This window comes from Cavia porcellus, unplaced genomic scaffold, assembly GCF_034190915.1.
Source record: "Cavia porcellus strain 051 isolate PalLab524CR breed Dunkin Hartley unplaced genomic scaffold, mCavPor4.1 scaffold_24, whole genome shotgun sequence".
NCBI classification, from domain to species: Eukaryota; Metazoa; Chordata; class Mammalia; order Rodentia; family Caviidae; genus Cavia; species Cavia porcellus.
In genome coordinates, this window is record NW_026947507.1 from 6118953 (window position 1) to 6140936 (window position 21984).

A 21984-nucleotide genomic window follows, 5' to 3' on the forward strand; every position below is an offset into this window, starting at 1 on the left:
TAAAATGGAAAAAAAAGGAAATTGAACTAAAGTGAAACAGTATTGGGATTTCAACCAAATCATTCTTCACCACAGTGAATCTCCCATAGACTGCAAAAGTAAATTACAAAAAGCATTAAAATGAGTGAATTGATCTTTTATACTGAATGTTTTATTTATAGAGTTTTGATTGAATTCATGCAATAAACAAAAAAGAAATTAACATCTCTTCCCAGTTATATTTTATTGGTTTTGGTGTGTGTGTTTTATTTTTATAAATTAATTACATAATCATAATATCACAGTTGTTTACTTATATGTTAATATTAAATATACTGTTTTATCATGAACTCTTTTGCTACTGATAGAATGAATATACAAATGGAAAATAGCCAGATCATACATAAAAATAGAGTTCTGATCTGTACAAAATACCCAGGAAGCCCTTTATCTTCTATAATAGCTACCAAGGAAGCTATTATTTATAATAAAGAGCTCAGAAAATGTTACTTATAGGAAATCTGACTGCTATCTCTATAATCAATTCAGGAAACCAATAATAGCCCCATAATAACCCCAAAATTACTAGAACCGGATTAAGAATTTCCATTCTTGAGTTTGAATTTTGTAAAATTTTACATACAAGGTGTATTCTTTATTGTGTACTTTCTTTCATTCAGCATACATGTGAGATTTATCAAAGTTCTTTGTATCAGTATTTTATTAATTTTCATTGCTATGGATATTTTATTATTTAAACATAATACAGTATAATCGATTCACCTCACCATGGACATTTCAGATAATTTCAAATTTTAGCCTTCTGAATAAGGTTGCTGTGAATACACATGTACAAATCCTTGTAAAGACAAAAGCTTTCATATATGTATGATACACCTAGGATTGGAATGGCTTGATAATATGATGAGCATATGTTTGATTTTTTTATGAAACATGTTTCTAATTACATTAATAGATTTTCAACTGTTATGTTTTCCTGAGATAAATCATGCTAGTAATGATGTGTTTTCCTTTTTACACATTGTTGGATTTTATTAGTACTTTCTGTCTCTTGCCTTGTATTTTTGCTTTAATAAGAGTTCACCTGCACTTTCTTTAAGTTTCCTCATTTATATGATGAATGCAAGAAAAGTATTCATTTACTTCATATTAAGTGAAGCTTACATGCAAATAGTGTCATCTCAGTTTATGAACTTAATTTCCCTTACAACTTTGCAAAAAGCTGCATGTCTGGTTGCGTGGCAAGGATGAAAGGATACTGTTTGCCATCTAGTGCAGAGTTTATAAATGCAAGCATTTTATTGAACGCTTTTGTTTGTGATTAAAACTTTTTGCAAATAGAAGTATTCATGAACTGAGGTATTACTGTGTTCAATTCTTTGCTGTAAACTATATATGTAAACAAGATGAATAAATATTTTCAAGGCATCTTTTTATCCACTACCTTTCTCTATTTTTTAAATTTTTCTGTTGTTCTGTTTTCCAAGTGAAAGTCAAGTGTCAGAAAAGTTTACCCTTCGAAGTAGGTAAACAGCTTTTCAGAGCCACTGTACACAAATGGTATGAAACAGCCATTAGTGTGGTGATATAAAATGACTTTTAATTTAAAAATATTGAATACAATTACTATGCAGATAAAATCTTTCTGTACAAATAGTTCAAGCTACTTGGATGAAATTATAGTATCAAAATAAAACAGTGATTCAAATATTATTTTTAAAATGTAGTACATTTAGCTAATGAAAGAGAAAATGTTACGTAATTGAATGTTTTATTTATTTATTATGTAATTTACTTATAATAAATTAGTCAGGTGTTACATGATCAAATGCAAAATTTTTGTCACTTATTTGAGTATATGTTTATATAACAAACACATAAAATACAGAATTATTTCCTGACCCCAAAAAAGTTCTTCATGCTTCTGTAATGGAAAAGATAAACTCTGACCTTTAGATGTCAGATGTGCTGAGGTCTTGGCATCTCAACATCAATAAATGAAGTCTCCTACCAAAGTAAGAAGTTGGGAGATCTTATTACTCTTTCAGTTTTATCATTTTTATACTACTAGAGAGACAATGATATTTACAAATATGAGTCTGATTTATTTCACCTATGAGAATAGTCTCAAGTTGCCTCCACTTACCTATAAAAGCTTCAAGATCATCCATTTTATAGTTGAGTAATATTCCATTATATAAAAATACCACATCTTTTTCATCTCCTCTGCAGTTATTGGGCATTTTGGTTGTTTCCTGTTGGGAGCCGCGGCCGAGCCCGGTCACCTTACTTGGCGGACGTGAGGCCTGTAGGAAAGAGCAAAGCCTGAGCTAGATTACCCCTCCCATCGAGTGTGCTAAGATGGCGCTTATTTCCTGCTTGGTAAACAACCCGCCCTGTAAGATCTCCTGCTTCCTGCTTGGTAAACAACCCGCCCTGTAAGATCTCCTGCTTCCTGCTTGGTAAACAACCCGCCCTGTAAGATCTCCTGCTTCCTGCTTGGTAAACAACCCGCCCTGTAAGATCTCCTGCTTCACAACCCGCCCTGTAAGATAGTCTGCCTAGCAACAACTGATGTTAGCCAATCAGCCCGCATCGCGCGCTTTGAACTGGTTGGCCACTGTAACCCTATAAAAGTGAGTGCCTCTCCCGCCAAGAAAAAAAGAAGAAGCAAAAGAAGCAGAAGAAGCACGCAAGGAGCCGCGGAGAGCGGACCGGTAGAGGCTTCGGGACAGACTGTAGGGAGAAGCACGCAAGGAGCCGCGGAGAGCGGACCGGTAGAGGCTTCGGGACAGACTGTAGGGAGAAGCATGCAAGGAGCCGCGGGGAGCGGACCAACAGAGGCTTCGGCCGGGAGGATTCCCGGGGCAGGCTGTACGGAGAAGGAAAATAAAAGAAAAGGTTGTCCACTGCCAGACTTTGTTGTGTGTCCTTCCTGCCGGCCGGGAGTGACACCGACATCTGGTGGCCCGTACGGGGAACTGAATAAAAGAAAAGGTTGTCCACTGCCAGACTTTGTTGTGTGTCCTTCCTGCCGGCCGGGAGTGACACCGACAGTTTCCAAGATTTAGCTATTGTAAATTGTACTGCTATAAACATGAGTGCACATATATTATTGTGACATGACCTTTTCAGTTTTTCTGGGAAAATACACGAGAGGGGAATAGCTGGACTGAATGGAACTTCCAATCCTAGTTTTCTGAGGAATCTCCATAGTGGTTTCCACAGTCTGCACCATTCTACACTCCCATCCTTTTTATAATAGATATTGCAATAATGAAAAGAAAGGAAAGTGATCCAAAGGATATAACTGTATGTATAAGTGTGTAATTTAGATAATCATACTACTAAGTTCTTGTTACTCCCCAACATAATAGTTAGTTCTGTCATCATTTGATTTTCCACTTTTTTGCTTTGATTTTGCAACTTGAACAAGTATTTCTGTTTCTTAGTGTTATTTTTTGAAATTTTGTTATTTTTATCCTTTTTTCTGTTTTGCTTTTCTTCTCTAAATAAAAAAAAAGCGAAGTTGGGAAAATTTTCCTGGAAATAACAAGAAGACCCATTCTTGGATTTCCAGGAGGGTTCTGAATGGATAGCCACTGAGGTCTTTTTGCAAAGGGTAATTTATATAACAAAATTACCTTGTGGATTCAACATGGTGAAATTGCAATGAATCTATAGGATTACAAATATAGTTACTTAGCTAATGTTGATCCAACAGAAAATAAAACGCATAGCAAGGGTATATGGCAGGAACAAAGGCATTCTGGAAAGGGTTGTATCTATATGTTCCAGCCACCACTTTTCTATTTGATGCTCATCTGTCCTCACTGGACCACGTGCTGCTTATTATACAGCATCATCTCAATTTGCTGTTTCTCTGAGAAGGTTCATAGGCCTGGGTATTGCACTCCTTCTTTGGCTTGGTTTTCTTCAGGTTTGTCTCCAGCCACAACTTGTATGTCTTGTCCTCTGTGCTGACTTCCTTGAGGGCCCAATCCGTTGCTGACTGCTCATTAATTTCTAACTTAGCTGTCTAGCATACTCTTTGTGGTCAATACACACCCCACCATGCTTATTGCCCATGTCCCTTTCAATTATTTACTTTTCTCTTTCTTTCTTTCTTTCTTTCTTTCTTTCTTTCTTTCTTTCTCTCATTTCTCATTTGTTATTTTATGCTTTTTCTATTTTAATGAATTGACATCTATATTGTTAAATTTGCTATTATCTTCTTTCTAAAAATATAAGCATAGATACAAGACTATTTCTAAGTCTCATAGCAACATTCAAGCTTTATTTTCACTCAAAAATCTTATTTTTCCTTAGTTTATTGTAATTTCATTTTTAATCACTTTATAATTTCATTTAAAAGATAGTTTTGTTTATATTTTACGTTTTTATTCTTTCTAAAAGCATCATACCATAGAGCTCTATACACCTCTATGTTTATAGCAGCACAGTTTGTAATAGCTAAGTATTGGAAACAGCTGAAATGTCCATCAACTGATGAATGGATAAAAAAGATGTATTTTATTAGACAATGGGGTACTAGTTAGCCATAAAGAAGGATAAACTTGAGACACACACAGGTAAATAGCTGCACCCACGCACCACACTCAAGTATAATAAATCAAATTCACACATGTAAATATTGCACACTTTCTCTGGTGTGAAAAATTGTAAGTGTAAATAAAAAAGAAAATGTGTAATAGATATTGTGAAACAGGAAGAAAATGTTCAAATGAGAAGTTGCACAAGGGAGCAGAGAAGAAAAAAGGAAAGAAGGAAAAAGAAAGAATGAGAGGACAAAGATAAAATGAAAACAAAGCTTTTGAAAATAAAAATGATAGGAGGGGCAAAAGGGAGGGGAAGGAAATGGAGAAAAATAATAGAGATATGTCTCGTACAGGATCAAGTTCCTTATGATGATGTGATCATTATGCATATTTAAACCATAAACAACAAAATGAGTTATAAAATATAAATAAGGTACATAAGACATTGACTTTACTCCCTTCTTTTCTAATATAAGTATATACTAATATAAGTACTTATATTTAATTATACTTATATTTACAAATCTAAAAATGTACACTTTCCTATTTTCATGGCAGTTTTTCCTTTGACTAAATTTTTAAATGTTTGAATCATCAAACTATCATTTTAAACTTGTTTTAGATGTATTTTCAATGCAATAAAGTATTCTTGGTGATTTGAATTCATTTTTATTTATTAAGAATTACAATCAGGGACCCAGCCAAGAGTCCCAATTGTCAATATCAAAAACCTGACCAAGAATCCTAATTGTCAGTCTCAAGACTGTCACGAGAAAAATAAAAACCAGAGAAAAGTATCCTATTCCAACAAAGGCTGGGAAGTCAGTGTCCCCGGATCTAACCTTTTCCACTCCCCAACTGTCACTATTCACTTGATTTCTACAGTGATAGGTGGGGTTAGCAAAGGATTATAATTCATCCAAAGACTCTGACTTCAGAGAGATAATCTTATGTTTGAAATATCTTGATCTGAGTATAATCCGGTGATGATTTAAGGAAACGTAGATGATCTTATGCTTAGAAGTATATTGTGTTTGAGCACAATCCTGAGATGATTTAAGAAGGTATAGATGATCTTATGCTTGGAAGAGTCAGTGGAAAATAACAGATGGGTGTTACCAACAGTCCCAATCCTTCCTTTCATCCCACAGGGAAATACATAAAACCAGTCACTGTGAATTTGTGGTCTCCAAAAACTAGTACATGTATGTGAATCACTGTAAGAATTCAAGAGCTGGTGGATATCACAATCTATAAATACCAAATAGTTCAAGTTGGCTTGTAATTCTATTAAAATCAATCATGCATTACTTTTGACAAATGTGTCTATTTGATCCATAAGAAAGGGATTTTGAAATCTATAACAATATCAGTTTATTCTGTATATTAATTTTCTTCTGTTAAGTGTTCAAATGTACATTTCAAAATTATTTTATTAAGTGCATGTATATTTAGAATTTCCATGCCTTAAGAAGTATTGATTTTTTTTATTGCTATACATTATTTCTCCTAAAAATATTTTTTCTGCATGAAACATAACATACCTTAAGTAAACATAACATACCTTAAGCCATGGCATTGTCATTCCATGCTATATTTTCCCCATATTTGTTATAAATTTCTATTTCTTAATAACATACTTTTTTTTAAATTCAAAAAAAAAAATATTTCATCACATTTGGGGTGTACACTGCAGCTCTGCTGCTCCAGAAATGAATTAATGGAATAAAGTTCAAAAAGGAAACATTTTCTTGAAAAGAGGAAAAGGGGGACACAGCTACTCCAAAGATTAGGGGTTGCTAGAAAGTAGAACATACCCAGGCTTTGGGATTCAGTTACCTTTTTTTATGTTTTGGGAACCCTCTCCCACCAGGTCAATATCTGGAATTTGTCCCAACCTGGTTTGCTTTCTGGATGGTCACAGATGGACCTCAGGCCGTAGTATCTTAACTCTGGCATCAACACCCGTGTGCATTGCCTAAGTGGACCCACTAGTCCTTTGCACAGCCTCCCATCTGGGATTGACAGATTGCTTAACAGGAACCTTACATGCAAGGTTGAGTTAGTGCATAAGTAAGGTGCTAGTGCAGTTATAAGAGCCTGGAGTGTGGGGGAAATATATGTGTGTGTGTGTGTGTGTGTGTGTGTGTGTGTGTGTGTGTGTATGTGTGTGTGTTTTCTTTTAAGTGGCTACCTCTTCTCTTGCATTTTATTGAGGGTAGGGAGCAGTGGTTAACTTGTGCTCCATACTGTATTTATCAGTCCTCTCTTGTGTTTTTAATCTTTCCCTCCAATGAAGTTTTAAATCTCTCTAGTCAAACTTAGAAAAACCAAAGAGGCTTTCCATGCCTACAAACACCTTTCTCCTATAACTTGTTTCTGTATTTTGTCACCCCCACAAATATCCTCTGTCTTTTGAGATTTGTCAGTTCATTTGTAGGTAATTAATCACTAACATGATCAGTTTTAGTCTAGCACCAGCCATTTACTTTCTATTTGTCCTGTGTAACCTTTATTCCTCACTTTCTATTTTTTCCTATCTTCATTTGAATGACTTGAATATTTTCTGAATTTCATTTTTTCTGGCCATTTTGGGTGTCCTACTTTGTGTTAAATTTTAAATTATTCTGGGACTTGTCTTACCTATTTTCTGCTATCATAATCAATATCAAGTTTATTTCACTATCATACACTGCAAGAATCTGAACTATTTCATTGATCCTGTTATAGCTTCCTTTTGTGTTCCACCCTTTTATCTGTACTTCAGCAAAGAAGTCAAAAGTATACTGTTTTGTTTTTCTTATTTTTCTTAATAATTTCTGTATCTATAATTATAGTAGAAATACGTGGTACACACCTACATTCAACGTTCACTTTTTCCTCTCCCCTTATCTAAGGTCCTCTATATTTTCTTACAAATCTAAAGTTCCATTTGATGTCATTATTTAACTTTTCAACATATTTCCGCTACAGATATGTATGCTTTGGTTCATCTGTAATTAGCTTTTTTTCTTTTTTGATGAATATTTGTGTTAGTTGCAGAATACTGATTTTTCCCGAGCATTGTCACAGTCATTTCAGTATTCTAAGGACTCCCTTTTTTCTAATTAATCACTACAATATATTTTTTCCTTCTTATATAATTATTATTTGCTCTAGCTGTTCTAGGATTTATTACTCATTGTCAGTTTTTAGGTGTTAGTCCATGATGTTCTTAAATGTGATTTTCTTTTTTTTATTCTTTCTTACATTACTAGATGTTGTAAATTATGTCTCAGTTTCTTGACTGTATAATGTGATAGCAAACAATACTTTTGGCAAGTCTTCAGACATTTTCTTTAGATTTTTTGACCCATTTGCTCTTTTCTTCTTTAATTTTAATTACATGTACATTACACTATTTGTTATTTTGCCACAAAAATTGACATGCTTTTTTTCTTTTATTTTCTTGTCTTTTCATTGCTTTGTTCTTTGTTTTACACTTTATTGTGGATCTTTCCTTTGCTGTGTCTGCAGGCTCATTGTTTATTACACTGGTGACATCAGCTCGTTGTTCTCCAGTCCTGTTTTGGGTTACTCTTGACTCTGATCTCCTGTCCTGGCCTCCTGAATACTTCTCTGGTCTCTTATCTTGCCTCCAGCTTTTGGAGTAAAGATACCCTACACTTGTGATAGATGAGGTTATTTAGGAAGAATTTCTTTCAAGTTTTCTTCTTTTAGCTTTACAGACTGCAAAATCCCATGAGTTTGTCCACTGTAGTACCATTGTTCAGTCTCTGAAATCCAGAGGGTTTGCTTTGGGATGATTTAAGGTGCTCTAAAGTGTCCCAAGCTAGGAACTACTTCCTGACCCGAGGGTAAGTCAACGGGAACCCAAGAGGAGGAGTGGGGATGAAAAAAGGACAAGAGACACAAGGAATGGAGACAAGACAGGATTCTGATCAAGTCTCGTTTATTGAAAGGCAATGTCATACTTATATAGGATATGGGGGAGTGGGGGGCTAAGGCTCTTGACATCAGCAGGTAGCTAGGCAACAGCAGGTAGTCTCAATCGATAGGGAAGAGCATGTGTCTTCAGGGATATGGGCAGGGTAGGAGCAAGAGAAACTTATTTTAGTAGTAAAGAGAGCATGACTATGGGGGAGACAGCAGGGCATGGAGAAGCAGAAACTAAACTAAGCACTACAAACAGCTATAAGCACTTAAGATGGCTACTGGTTGTCACAAGATGGAGCCAGTGTTTTATATAATGGAGGCCAGTTTTAGGCTCCCCACACTAAACCAGTCTTTTGGAGAACAGCACAAGGCACACATTAAACATCTGATACCTTGGTGCACACATTGTGGTTGTAGCTTCCCTGTATTCTAATCTGTTGTAATAAAAGCCCAAATACAACCATGAAAATCTCATTACAATATTTGGATAATTTCTTTTTGTCCTCTGTGGCAAGCTTCTTGTTCTCTGCTACAGATTAGGTGATGAGATCTGCCGTGGTTTTGTCTCATAAAGTGCTTCGTAGTAATTTAGACCATTAACTTTTACTAAGACCTCAGGCCTCTATGGCAAAACAACACAAACAAAAACAAGAGTGCTGAAGATTGTTGCATTTGTTTTTGGATGTTAAGTAATGGCTGATGTTCTTTGGAGACACTGATATGATTTTCAAAACACAATATGCAATTACATATTAAATCATATCTATGAGAGTTGATAAAATTTTTTCTAATACAATGAGCCAAGAGATCATTAGGGATAAATATACATGACATGTTGCTTATATCTATGTTCTGTGTATTGCTGACAACTCAAATGTTCTCCACTTACAATAAATTCTTAGATGTGTTGTTTTGCTATATTCCATCTTTTTCACAGTCTTAGAGAAACATGCTATTCAAAACACAGAGAACACAATATTTTTGATTAGGTTACATAATGTAGGGTACACAGAGTTGAAAAGCAATAAACAAATGATTTCTATCTTATTCTGCGATAGTATTATCAAAGTTTACATAACTCTGTAATCTCATGAAACTGCATCATTTTGGGGTCATTAAATATCAAGATATTCTTTTCTGCAGTTGTATGCACAGACAGATTTTATAGCTTATTTTACCACTGAGTAAAAACTCAGGGAATAGGAAAAAAAACACATTACAATTGAACAATATATGAAGTAATGACTCATGTTTTAGCAATACATTTACTTGGTTATTTCAAACACTGCATCATTAATTTCAGTACAGAACTTTTTACTTATATGTATATCATTGTGTGTTATATTTAACTATGTAGCCTTGTACTTTCATAGTAAAATAATGATGCTATTTAAATTTATGTTTTATATGTGTAATTTTTGAAAGAATGAACAGAGAGCTCTAAAAAACAGTCTTCAGACTCAGCAAATATGTTTTCCCAGGAATTTTATTTAGACTTTTTTGCAATTTTCCTTTTTTAGTGTTGCAAAAATTGTAAAATAGTGTTTAATTACTATGCAAGCTAAAAATAGTATAATAAGTTTGAATCTAGTCCATTTAGAAATAATCTTCAGCTTATAACAATTATTTTATTCAGCCTGTGACTAAAATAATTAGATTCCACCACAATGCTTCTATAACCTATGATTAGGAGTCCTATTTCATCTGCAGATAAGGAAACTTTGATTTTTATTTAATTATGCATAACTCATCCCAGTGAAGTAGTCTTACTGGTACTTTCTGGTAACAGAATAACACATCTGTGAGTAAAAATTGCTGAAATTTTCATGAAAGCTTTATCACTTGTCAAAGCATGCTGGACCAAAAGACAAGGGTTTTGCGTAGAGAAAAAATATAAAGGATGTGGTATGTGGATTCCGTAAAACACTCTGGAGCACAGGCCTGGTACTTCCAATAATAGTATGGTCAAAGTGATCAGTAAGATTTCGTCTCAAATTGTTGGTTAATGTCATAGAAAAGAAAATTTTTTCTTTTCAAGTATGTTCTAAGTAACAATTCTCCTGAAACTCATTGCATTTACTCCGAATTCTATAATGGAGGGATCCATAACTGTATTTCGTATAGTAATTCATGATGAAAACTTTAGATAGCTTCACCTACTGCACCAAGTTTCTGAGTAAAATTGAGATGAAAATAAACATAAATATACATCATGGAATTGGTAAGAAAAGAGGTGTGAATCCCTCAAGCTGGCACTTTATAAAGAAGAAATAGACTTGGATGTAAAGATTCATATGCCCTCTAGTTTTTGTGTAATTAGATATATTACATAAATTGAACTTCACCTCTAAAGCTTTCAGAACACATTTAAGATTAGAGGCTCTATATATAGGATTCTTACTCTGATGCCCAGCACACAGGAGAAATGTACACTGAGCAAAGTTTAGTATATTTTTGATTGACTAACACATTAGCCTGATATGATGATGAGAATCATGAATTTGGAAAATGTTATTAAAAACTTTGATTAATCTTTATTTGGAAATTATTGATAGAATATAAATATAGGATATCAATGAACAATTTTCTGTCAATGTACTATGTACATGCACATTTTGTTTATCCATTCATCCATCAAAGAACATTTGGGCTTTCTCCACTTTGGGCAATTGTGAGTAATGCTGCATGGAATGCTGGGAGACAAACATTTATTGAAGTCTTTGCTCTCAAGCTTTTTTTATTTTTGGTATATATAAACACAACCAATTGCTGAATCATTTGTGAATTCTGTGTTTAAATTTTGGATGTACCACCATGTTTTCTTGTACAGCAGTTGCACTATTTTATATTTCTACCAGCAATGCAAAAATGTTTCAATATCTGCACATCTGTTAGGGTTTAGATCAAGAATGTTCCCCAAAGGCTTCCTGCACTCAGAGTTGGTTTTTGAAAGGTGACTGAATCCTAGGGTTACACTGCTGTTAGAAGATAGCATCTAGGGGGCTGGGTTCAATCCCCGATACCGATAAAAACGAAAAAGACAAAAAAAAAAAAAAAAAAAAAAAAAAAAAGCCAAGATAGCATCTAGTTGGAAAAAGCAGGTCCCTGCAGGAGTGACCTGAAAGGGTGTGTGTCTCTCCCACTCCTCCCTGTATCTCTGCTTCCTGGCCATTACGATGTGAGCAAATATCTTATGTCCCTTTCCTCTGTTATGCTGTTTTTGTCCTGGATCCACCTGACCATATGCTATCAACTGTGAGCCAAAATAAACTTTTCATCCTTTTAACTGTAGGTATAGGTTGTTGTGTCGTGGCAATGTGAAAAGTGACTAAGATAATGTCTTCACTAATGTATCTTTCTTTTCCTTTCCTTTCCCTTTTTTTTCTTCCTTCTATTTTTCTTTCCTACCTTAGTCTAATCCTAATGTGAGTGAAGCAGTATCTCACTGGAGTTGTAATATACAATTTCCTGGTGATTATTTGATGTTGACCATTATTTAATGTATATCTTATCTTCTTCGGAAAATTTTTTCTTCTTATGTACATTTCTTAATTGGGTTGTTTGTTTGCTTTTTGTTGATATCATTTAAAATTTCTTTATATAATCTGGATATTAATAGCATGTCAGATATATGAATTATGAAATTTTCCTCTTTTGAGGACTGTTTTGTAGTGTCCTTTGACATACAAAAGTTTTTCTTTTGAAGAAATAAAATTTATTATTTTGTTGCCCAAGGTTTTGGTGTCATATCCAAGAAATTATTATGTACACCAACAAAAAAAATTTCCTTCATGCTTAATTTTTAATGTTATTTAGTTTTCTGCTCTTATATTTATCTCTTTGATCTATCTTTTGGAATTTGTTCTTCCTAATGTAAAGAAAAATCTGACGTTTGCAAGAAAAATCTGACATCCAGTTTCACTGTGGAAATTAGTATGGAGAGTCCCCAATAAAATAAAACTATAGGTTACATTTAACCCAGCTATTCCTCCTCTTGGAATTTTCCCAAAAGAATTAAGAACATCATACCACAGTGATATATGCACACTCACGTTCATCACAGCAGAGAGCCCAAATGCCTATAAACCAATGAATGGATAAAGAAGACATGGAGAGGTTTCATGCAACTGAGTACTACTCAGCCATAAAGAAGTATAAACTTGACACATGTCTAGGTAAATGGAGGCACCCTGAGACCATACTCTTAAGTAAATCAAACACACATGTATAAGTATCTCATTATGTCTCTGGTGTGAGAAAGTTCAATAAGGAACAAAACACATACTAGATTATTATCAAAAAGGAAGGAAATGCTCAAATGGGAAGGGAAACTAGAGAGGGCAAAGGGGAAAAAGAAAGAAGGGAAAATAAAAAAATGAGAAAAGGGGAAAGTTCTATTAGTTTTTAAAATGAATTTCTGGACTCAATTTATCTTCCACCCGTAATAGCCCCTATAGTTGTTGTCCCCCAATATTTGGATTTGCAGCTGGTACCTGAGTGACTTCCAAGGAACTAGTGATAGAAACTCAAACTTAAACCCTGTAAGCAAGATGAGCACTCTGAAATCAGAGATTCTGAAGCAACACCTGGTAAAGGAATGGAATCTCTTAATGGTAAACAAAAGAAAAATATTTCACATGTAACAAAAATCAAAAAAAAAAAAAAAAAAAAAGAAATCAATTTTGAAAGATGAGGCTATGAGTTGCAGGCCAAAGAGGAGAATCAGAAGCCACTAACTTCATCAAATCCTATATCAAATCCTGAACTGTCAGAGCAAAAAAACCCATGAATGTCTCTGGGCAAGAGACTATCAGAAGATTGAGAAAAAGAGAATCAGACTCTTCTGCGAAACTGATTGTGATGCTTGTTCATCGATTAAGACAAGAAGAAATCTGCACCCATGAAGGTAACAAGAGATTGAGGAATCATCTAAAAGCAGCTTTAGATAAGATTCATCAGCAATTTTTATGAGGAAAATTTTAATGGTGATTTTTATGACAAATAAATATTTTGTTAAATTTGATAGATTCTCTATGTTAGAAATAAGCACTTTCTTTTATGATGGATGCATGTTTTCTACCTGTCATGTCTAACAACTTCTCTATAGTTGATCACGTGTGAGAAAGGTGCATTCACTATTGCTGACCACATTCTGGGAATAAAATCCTAAACCTTAAAGTTCTTTCCACAATATCACCCCCCCCCAAAAAAAAACAAATAAACAAACAAACAAAAAACTTGTAAAAGAAGTTCATAGTACCACAATACATACAACAAAAGTAGAGAGGAAAAGAAAAAGAAATGTATAGTTTAGATGATTCAATAAAATAAAAGCTATTTTTAAGCAAACTTTTATAATACTAGGGTTATGGGAAGTATAAAAATGTAGCTAACTTCTGTCAAAATGAAAGAATGGAGAAAGGGTGAACACTATCTTATAGACTGCTAATTTCACACCTGAGAATTTAATTATGCCTGATTTGACTGGCCTCATGTTAGGAAGTAAAATGCTATGATACAACAAGGCCCATAAAAAGAAGATGTAAATTAAAAGCCTAAATATGAGCTAAAACAATCAGCTGTGTTTAAGATGAAGACATTCTACTAAATTTTATATGCTCTGAGGTGGACAGGCTTTCTGAGCAGGGAGGTGCTCCAAACACAACTGTAAATCTAGAGAATTAGTCTGTTTTAATTTTATGAAAAAGTAGGGAAATAAGATAGAAATCTATTTCAATAATCCAAATAGGCATTTTAAGTAACTTAATTGCAATGGAAAATTTTGTAATATTTCAGACATAAATGTAATTTCACTGAACTTCAACACAGAAAAAGATCAATAATAAGCAGATGTTACATATTAGTAGCACCTAATTAAAACTGAGCAGACTTTCTCTCACTCAGATAAATGTGACAGGCAAATGATAGGTAGCGAGCCACAGAATTAGATTTTTCCTTGCTCCTTTAAATGTTTCACATTAACCTTGTTGATTCCCATGTTAAAAAGCAAGTATTTTCCTTAAAAGTCATTTCTTTTTCTATTGGAACACAAGTATATTTGTCCAGCTTCTTATTTTGACATAATTTAAAATGATTGCACAAAGCTGAATGTTTACTGTTTCTCTATTCAATCTTTTTAAAAGGCATTGTATGTATTCAAGGTTGAAATGTAAACAGAAAAAATAAATTTGGACTTTGTGAGACCAAAAAATAGTTTGGTTTAAAGGGAATTCAGAGACAGTACTAGGAATGTGGGAAGAGGTCACAAGTTTGTTCCTGATTGTTTCCATGGCACAGACAAAGGCACATTTATTGCTTATGAGGTCATATCATTCTCTGACCTTCACATTTTGTGGTAAGATGCTATTTTGGGGCCCGGGCTATAACCCAGTGGCACAGAATCACCCTGGCAAGCACAAGGTCATGAGTTCAATTCTTAGTACTCGATGGGGAGGGGGGGGCTATTTTTGTGGAATTATATGCCTATCTTCTCTCCCTCACCCCATTATAACAGGATGATGTTGTAATTTCTGGGATTTAGTAATTTTACAAGAAATACACCCATATTCACTGTAATTCATTGAGCAGAAGTCATTCACTTCCTGTAATTCACTGAGCAGAAGTTACGATGGGGGTGAAGCAATATTCCGTGATATGGTGTTCCAGGAAAATTAATAAAGAAAGTGAAGTTCAAGAAAATCCAAAATTATGCACTTTATTGTTATGCAATAAATGCAGTCTTAACATTTTTGTAATTTATGTGGATTCATAGTAATGCACAAAGACAGCAAAAGTGTGATTAAAAAGATTTGAACTATCCTAGCAGATCTGCTCTGAGGACACACTGGGAGAAGCCACTCAGATGCCCCAGCAGAAGAGAATGTATTGTTGTAGTGGCCTGGGGACTCTTGGCAGCTCCCTATTGGCTCCCTCAGGGACTATTTCAGCCAGCAGAGACCCTCTTTCCAAAACTCCACTGCTACTTCAAGAGAGTCAGATCCAATGACTGATCTCTGAGAGGTTAGAGGGAACTAGCCATTTTTGTCCAACCAGGAACATTAAAGAGTTATTTTTCCTCTAGAACTTTCTCCCGGGTCACTGAAAACTACTTTGGTTCTACGTCACAGTTCAGCTGCTTCCTCTCCCCTATCAATCCTGCTTGTTCCCATCTTAAGTGCTGATTCCATGGGAAATCCATTAATAAACACGCTACAGTAAAAATGCCACCATAAATTCTCTTCCCCAGGAATCCAGCCTGGTGCACAATCTTATAGTAGCAGACAAGTGATTATAAAAACTGTGCTCATTTATGCCACGATAAAAGCTGTGCACCAAGTTCATCACAGAATAAGGCCAAGTTGCTGTTTTGAAATGTTCAATAAGGAAATTCTGTCCTCAGTGATCTTGCACTAGTACTCAGAAAATAACAACTGAATATCTAATTGCCACACCCCCACTGGTATACTTCACTACTTGGAGAGGACAAAAGTGATTTTTCCATAAGCTTCTAAGTGTTTAATAGCTCAAATGTGCTTTCTTACTTGGAATCTAGTCATCCGGAAGTATAGCTGAAATAACATAGCAGACATGAAAAGTACACAGTTTATAAACATTAATTTATAAAAACACTTGGAAACAACATAATGTGAATAGAAATGTATGAAGAGTAAAATTGTTAGGCAAAAGAAATTTTATTTGCATTACTTTAAATGGGACTTATATAAAATATCTATTATAATTTAATTGAGATAATTCATTGTAATAATTCCATTATACTTTGTCTCAAATCAAGTCTGAGAGCAAAAGTAGGTGTCTAAAACCTTTTGGTTACATCAGAGAGAATTCTAATATGTCACAAATTATGGCTATGTCAGGTGAATGGAACTTGACGTTATTCTGTGCCTCAAAAGACAGCATACATAGGACTGTGTGTGTGTGTGTGTGTGTGTGTGTGTGTGTGTGTGTGTGATGCTGGGTACTGAACCCAGGGCCACACATGTGCTAGACCTCTGAGTTACATCTCCAGCCCAAATGTAGTGGATGTTAAGGAAAACTGGCAATTTTTTCTAACTAAAATTAAAATTCATATACTCTAGTAGGAATTAAATTGTCTTTGTAGATTAAAGAAAAAAAAAGAGGTACAGGGATTTAACTCACTGGTGTAAGTACCTCCCTGGCAAGCATAAATCAAGAGTTCAATCCCTGGTATCACCAAAAAAAAAAAAAAAAATTAAAGTTTAGCTATTAGTACCTCAGGAAATAAACTGTATAGGAAAATATGGTTTTTACATAATTAAAGTGAAATTATTAGAGTGGCTTTTGATCCTGTACAATTCTAACTGGTCTTATAAATAGGGAGCATTTGGACACAGACAGACATGCCCAGAAGGAGAACTACGCAAAGAGGTGGAGAACTGGGAGAAAACAGGGAAAATTCTGTGTGATGGCTGGCCCTGAGGCTGCCACAGTGGGCTAGCAGGAGCTGAAGGTGTGGGAAAGAAAATTCCCTGCTTGTCTCAGAGGAAGTGCAGGCTGCCACAATTTGATGTCAGAAATATTGTTCTGGATTTCTCTGTTATGTCATCTCCAGGAAATTAATAAATAACCCCAAACTTTAAAAGCTGATTTCACATTTTTGGATATTTTGATGACATATTCAGTGATATTTGATTTCAGAAATCTAATCTAAATATGTCAGCATTCTGTACACACGCATGTATAGTAAGGTATTTTATGGAATTGATTTCAAAGTTCAAAATTCCCAATTATTATTATTTTACAATATCTACATGTCCTTGGCTAAGAAAAGCACTGTACCAAACCAAAGCATTGAATCTTACATTAAAAATAATATCCTTGAAGTAAATTTGCTCTGAAGTCATTTTGAGACTGTGAATTTCAGCCTGGGTTTAAGGAACACGGCAACTTGGTATTTGTTACAGTTCTTGGCAACTATTTCTTTGGAGTTAGCATAATTGTTTGAGCAAAAGCACATCCTGAGGATAACAGAATGACTTTCTTTCACTTGAGCCCTATCTCCATTTCTATAATATTGATATCACTCTTCTCAAAGTGGGCATGTTAATAGTTTTGATGATTGAGTCAACAGATTTTGGGAGAAGAATCAGAGTGCTGATTTTATTTTTTAAAGTTTTTTAAACATTGAGAAAGTCATTCTCAGTTTTTAGTAATAATGATTAACTTTCTAAATACAGTTCTCAAACATGATCTAGACCTTCAGTAACACATTGAAATGTCGCACTGTTAGTTATTTTACAGATATCTTCCTGAGGCCTCACATTTTGCTTTTGCCATCATGTCATAATTTAAAGGAAAATGCTGTCTCTCCAAAGGTCATAATGCCAAGCTAGAAAATAAGAAGCATAGAAAGACTTATCAGTGAAGAGATGCTGAGGAATTTGTGAGGATATCTATAATCATAAGTGTCTCTGGTTGGAAATTCTGAATGTCCATTACCAACTGGTTATAGTTCTGTTCAAAAGGCTATCACTTGTCAGTTAGAGTAACTACAGTCATTACAAAAAATGAAAACCTGCCCTTTGCAGAAAATGGCCCTGGAATAGTGTGGAAAATAGACCTATTTCATCAGATTTTTGCCTTTTATAGATTGCTATAGTCTAATAATTCATAGTTTGGATTCAACAGTGGTATCCAGAGCTAGCTAATACTCCAGAGACCTAAGGGCTTGTCCCCAGATGGCTGTGCAATTCTTCCAGGACAGTATATCCCCGTCCTCCTCATGCATAAGAATATCATCCTAAGATAGAGAAATTCACAATATATTTTCATTTTTATATTATTTTATGTATTAATGTACACTTTAACATTCAAACATTTTTTGTGATAATTTCATCCTAGATCTGGATACACACTTCAAGGTACTCACAACTGTTCATCTCTTGAAACCATCCCAAGGGCTCAAAAGTGATGAAAGTCATTTCTAATACTTTTAGGATGCTTGTAAGTTACATTAGTTTGTATTTTCAACCTCAACATTTTACTGGATGCTGGAGTTAACTACAAGGACAACATGTTACTTTATGTGGGTTATGAAGAGTATACTGAAGACAATTTAATCTTTTAACAAATTACTTAGTAAAGAGGGTTCTCTGGAAGATACAGGAAAATAAAGAGATGCAAGGCAGGAGGAATAAGGGAATACACTATTAGAGTTAGCACATTGAAAGTAAAGCAAAAGGATTAAAGTGCTGTATAAACTGGGAAATTCTCAATACAATCAGAACAATGAGCAATTTCAGAAATCAAATCTAACTATCTGGAATTCACTTGTGTTTTGCATCCATTTTGATGTCTGCAAATCCCTCAAAATGATTAAAGGTATTCAGCGTTCTTTTGTAGAGTACTGTTTGGCTCTTCCTATTCTGGTGGTAAATTGCACATCGTCAGCGATTCTGTACTTATCAGTTCACGAAGGGCCTTCTGCTATCAAACCTGCTCTCGGCTACAGAAAAGCTGAAGTGTAAAGCATCTTTCTATTTTGTTTTCTGCAGATTAGCAAAAGATAACGCATTAGACTAATGCCTGAAAGAGTCATAGCAATGTTCTGTGGGAAATGACCTGTGGTCAGAGGCTCAAATGAACTGGCATTCCAAGTAGATGGAAGAAATAAGAGAGAAGTTAAATGGATTGTTGCTAAAAGCATGCACTACTGTAATAAGCAAGAATTCCAATTCAAATTTTTCTATATGGAAAGCATATTAAAGCAAATAACCTATCATCCTTTTTACTGTATTTTTGTTATTAATACATGTTTGTAATGCATGATAGCGTTAATTGCGAGGAGCTGGTACATGAGCATGACAAACTTAAACTTCTATCTGTTTTCATTCCCCTCTCTTCTCCCTCACCCATCTCTTAGACACCCTTCTCTTACATGAGAAACCCAAAATATAAAGAACAAAATAAAAGGTAGATAACAGGAAACAACAAGAAACACTTTTTTACCTTATTTGAGCAGAAGTGATTGATCTCAAATTGCTGAAAGACATAAAAGTCACATCACGACTTCCGGGAGAACATGGCAGACAGATAGCAGCAGCTACCGAGGCTCTCTAAAAGTCCCAGCTTAGAATCCAGGAATGGTGAGAGTGAGGAATCCTAAGCAAGAGAGGAGATATGCCCTGCTGACCCAAGAACGAACTGGGCTGAGAGAAACCAACTGGGAATGCAATCCTGGTGCTATAACAGGAACAGATAAAGCCTCAGCGTGGAAGCTGGAGCCCGTGCCATTGGGAGCCTCGATTTGGGTTTCCTCCTGCCACTGCTGTGTCTGAATCGGCTCTGCAGGGAGAGAGACATGTGAAAGCTCTGAGAACGGGAATTGGTGAATGGAGTTGAGAGCAGGACGGGCAGGGAGCTGTACATCGACCTGTGGTGAGTGACAGAAACTGGGACTCTTCCACGATCTAGGAGACTCCAACAGAGGACATTCTGGGACTGGGCAGACTTCCCAGAACAGGGTGCTGTAGTGACCTAAGTCACGTATCCCCCTCTCAAGCGGGACTGGTGAGCAGTGCCTAGCCTATGTGACACTGCTGGCTGAGACCCAGTAGGCTAGCACAGCCCAGGTCCCAGCACCTGAAGGTGACCTGGAGGGGCGGGCCCCACATAGGCTGCCTGGTCTGTAACTCCCTGGTGCACTGTGGTGGGCGGGAACACTTAGCCAGCACAATTCAATCAGACTGTGGCCAACAGGGAAGGAAGCTGGGCCTCCTATATACACTTGCATATATAAGGAACAAAGAATATGGGACGAGGAAGCAACAAGAAAGGCCCCTCGGCTCCCAATCCTGAGAAACAGGCAACAGCGGACACCGCACCAATAGACATAAAGTGCTATCTCCAGAGCCTCATAAAGGAGTTCAGGAATGAAGTTATTAATGACCTGAAGCTAGAAATAAGCAGAATAGTTAGAGAAATGCTAAGCACCACCCAAGAAAAAACAGATGGTGGAATGGAAGAACAGAAAAAGAGGGGAGAATTGTTTGATGGAGAAAATAGAGAAAGCATAGAATATGTAAAGCAGGTTCAAAGAGACTACCAGGAAACTAAAAACTCTATCGAAAACTGGCATAACAGCTTGAAATAAACTAAGGACAGATTATTTGAACTGGAGGCCAGATTTGTAATATGGGAGCATGAAATGAAAAACTTCTTAAAAATAACAAAGAAACAAACAGCAACAATACAAAGACTACAAGATGATAAGAGGATCTATAACTTAAGAATTAAAAACATAAAAGAAGAAGTAGGGACACAAACAAATGAACTACAAAAGCTACTAGCAGAAATAATCCAGGAGAATTTTCCTAATTTAGCAAAAGGTAAAGATACTCAGATGTATGAAGCATTCAGGACCCCAGCCACCTACAACCCAAACAGAGCTACACACAGGCATATAATAATCAAAATACCAGAAATCCAATATAAGAACAGAATATTAAAAGCCATCAGAGACAAGAAACAGATCACTTACAAGGGAACACCCATCAGAATTACAGCAGACTTCTGATTAAGTATCATCTTGTTTTGAAGTCTCATCAAGCTTTTGTTTTTCTGTCTCCATTGATCTAAACAGGTTGTATCTTATGTGATAGTATAACAAAAACCTTTATAGACAAGGAGATTATACAGAAACCATTGTTCATTTTCTGTTAGTTGATTCTAAATACCCTGTAATACTGTCATTCTCTTAAATGGTTTTACATTGTTTTGATATATTTGATGCTACAGTATACGAAGTTATACTCAAAAGATTTCAAGGAAAGAGACAATATGGTAACTACTTTTATGTCGGGATTATCTTGTGATGAAACACTATTTTGCTTAAATGGTTATGTTTTGATCTGCGCTGTTTTGCTGTTATGTCCTCTTTTATCTCAATCTCCATTTTATTATTTACTTTTTTATTTTTATCCTTTTAATTAAGGGAAAAATAAATTAAAAAATAGCAGGATATATTATAGTAACCCACTTTGACTTTCCATTATCTTGATTTAAAGCCCTGTATTGCTCTCACCATCTTGTTTTGCCTGATGTTCCTCTATTCTGTTTTACTTGATAGTATCAGGTTCGAAAGTTTAGGCAACAGCTGTGAAGATAGTGGGATTCATTATGATGCCCATTCTGGTTGACTATTATCTACTTTTGAAGACCTATAATGTCTCCAATGTTTTGGTTTTGTTGGTTTTGTTCTTTACTGTTTTGTTCAATTTTATTATAACTGATGATATAGGCGATTCTATTAGAAATAGCGGGAGGCATCATGGTAACCATTGTTGATCACCTTGTATTATGCTTTTACATTATCTATTATGTCCATCCTTTTGATTTGACTGACTCTGTTCTATTATGTCACATTTGGTTCTACTCTCTTCCAAAAAAGTAATAAGAACTGTGGGAGTAATAAAACCCAAAATGTGTAATTGTCATTGTACAAAAGAGAGGA

General features: G+C 35.2%; 1 long non-coding RNA gene across 1 annotated transcript; it reads right to left on the reverse strand.

Moving 5' to 3' along the window:
* Positions 1 to 1783: 1783 nt before the first annotated feature.
* Positions 1784 to 19847, reverse strand: LOC134472588 (uncharacterized). The gene is made up of 3 exons (XR_010042475.1): positions 19482 to 19847; positions 2147 to 2306; positions 1784 to 2007 (listed from the first exon to the last, which is right to left on the reverse strand). It is a non-coding gene; the product is annotated as an uncharacterized LOC134472588 (long non-coding RNA).
* Between the last annotated feature and the right edge of the window lie 2137 nt (positions 19848 to 21984).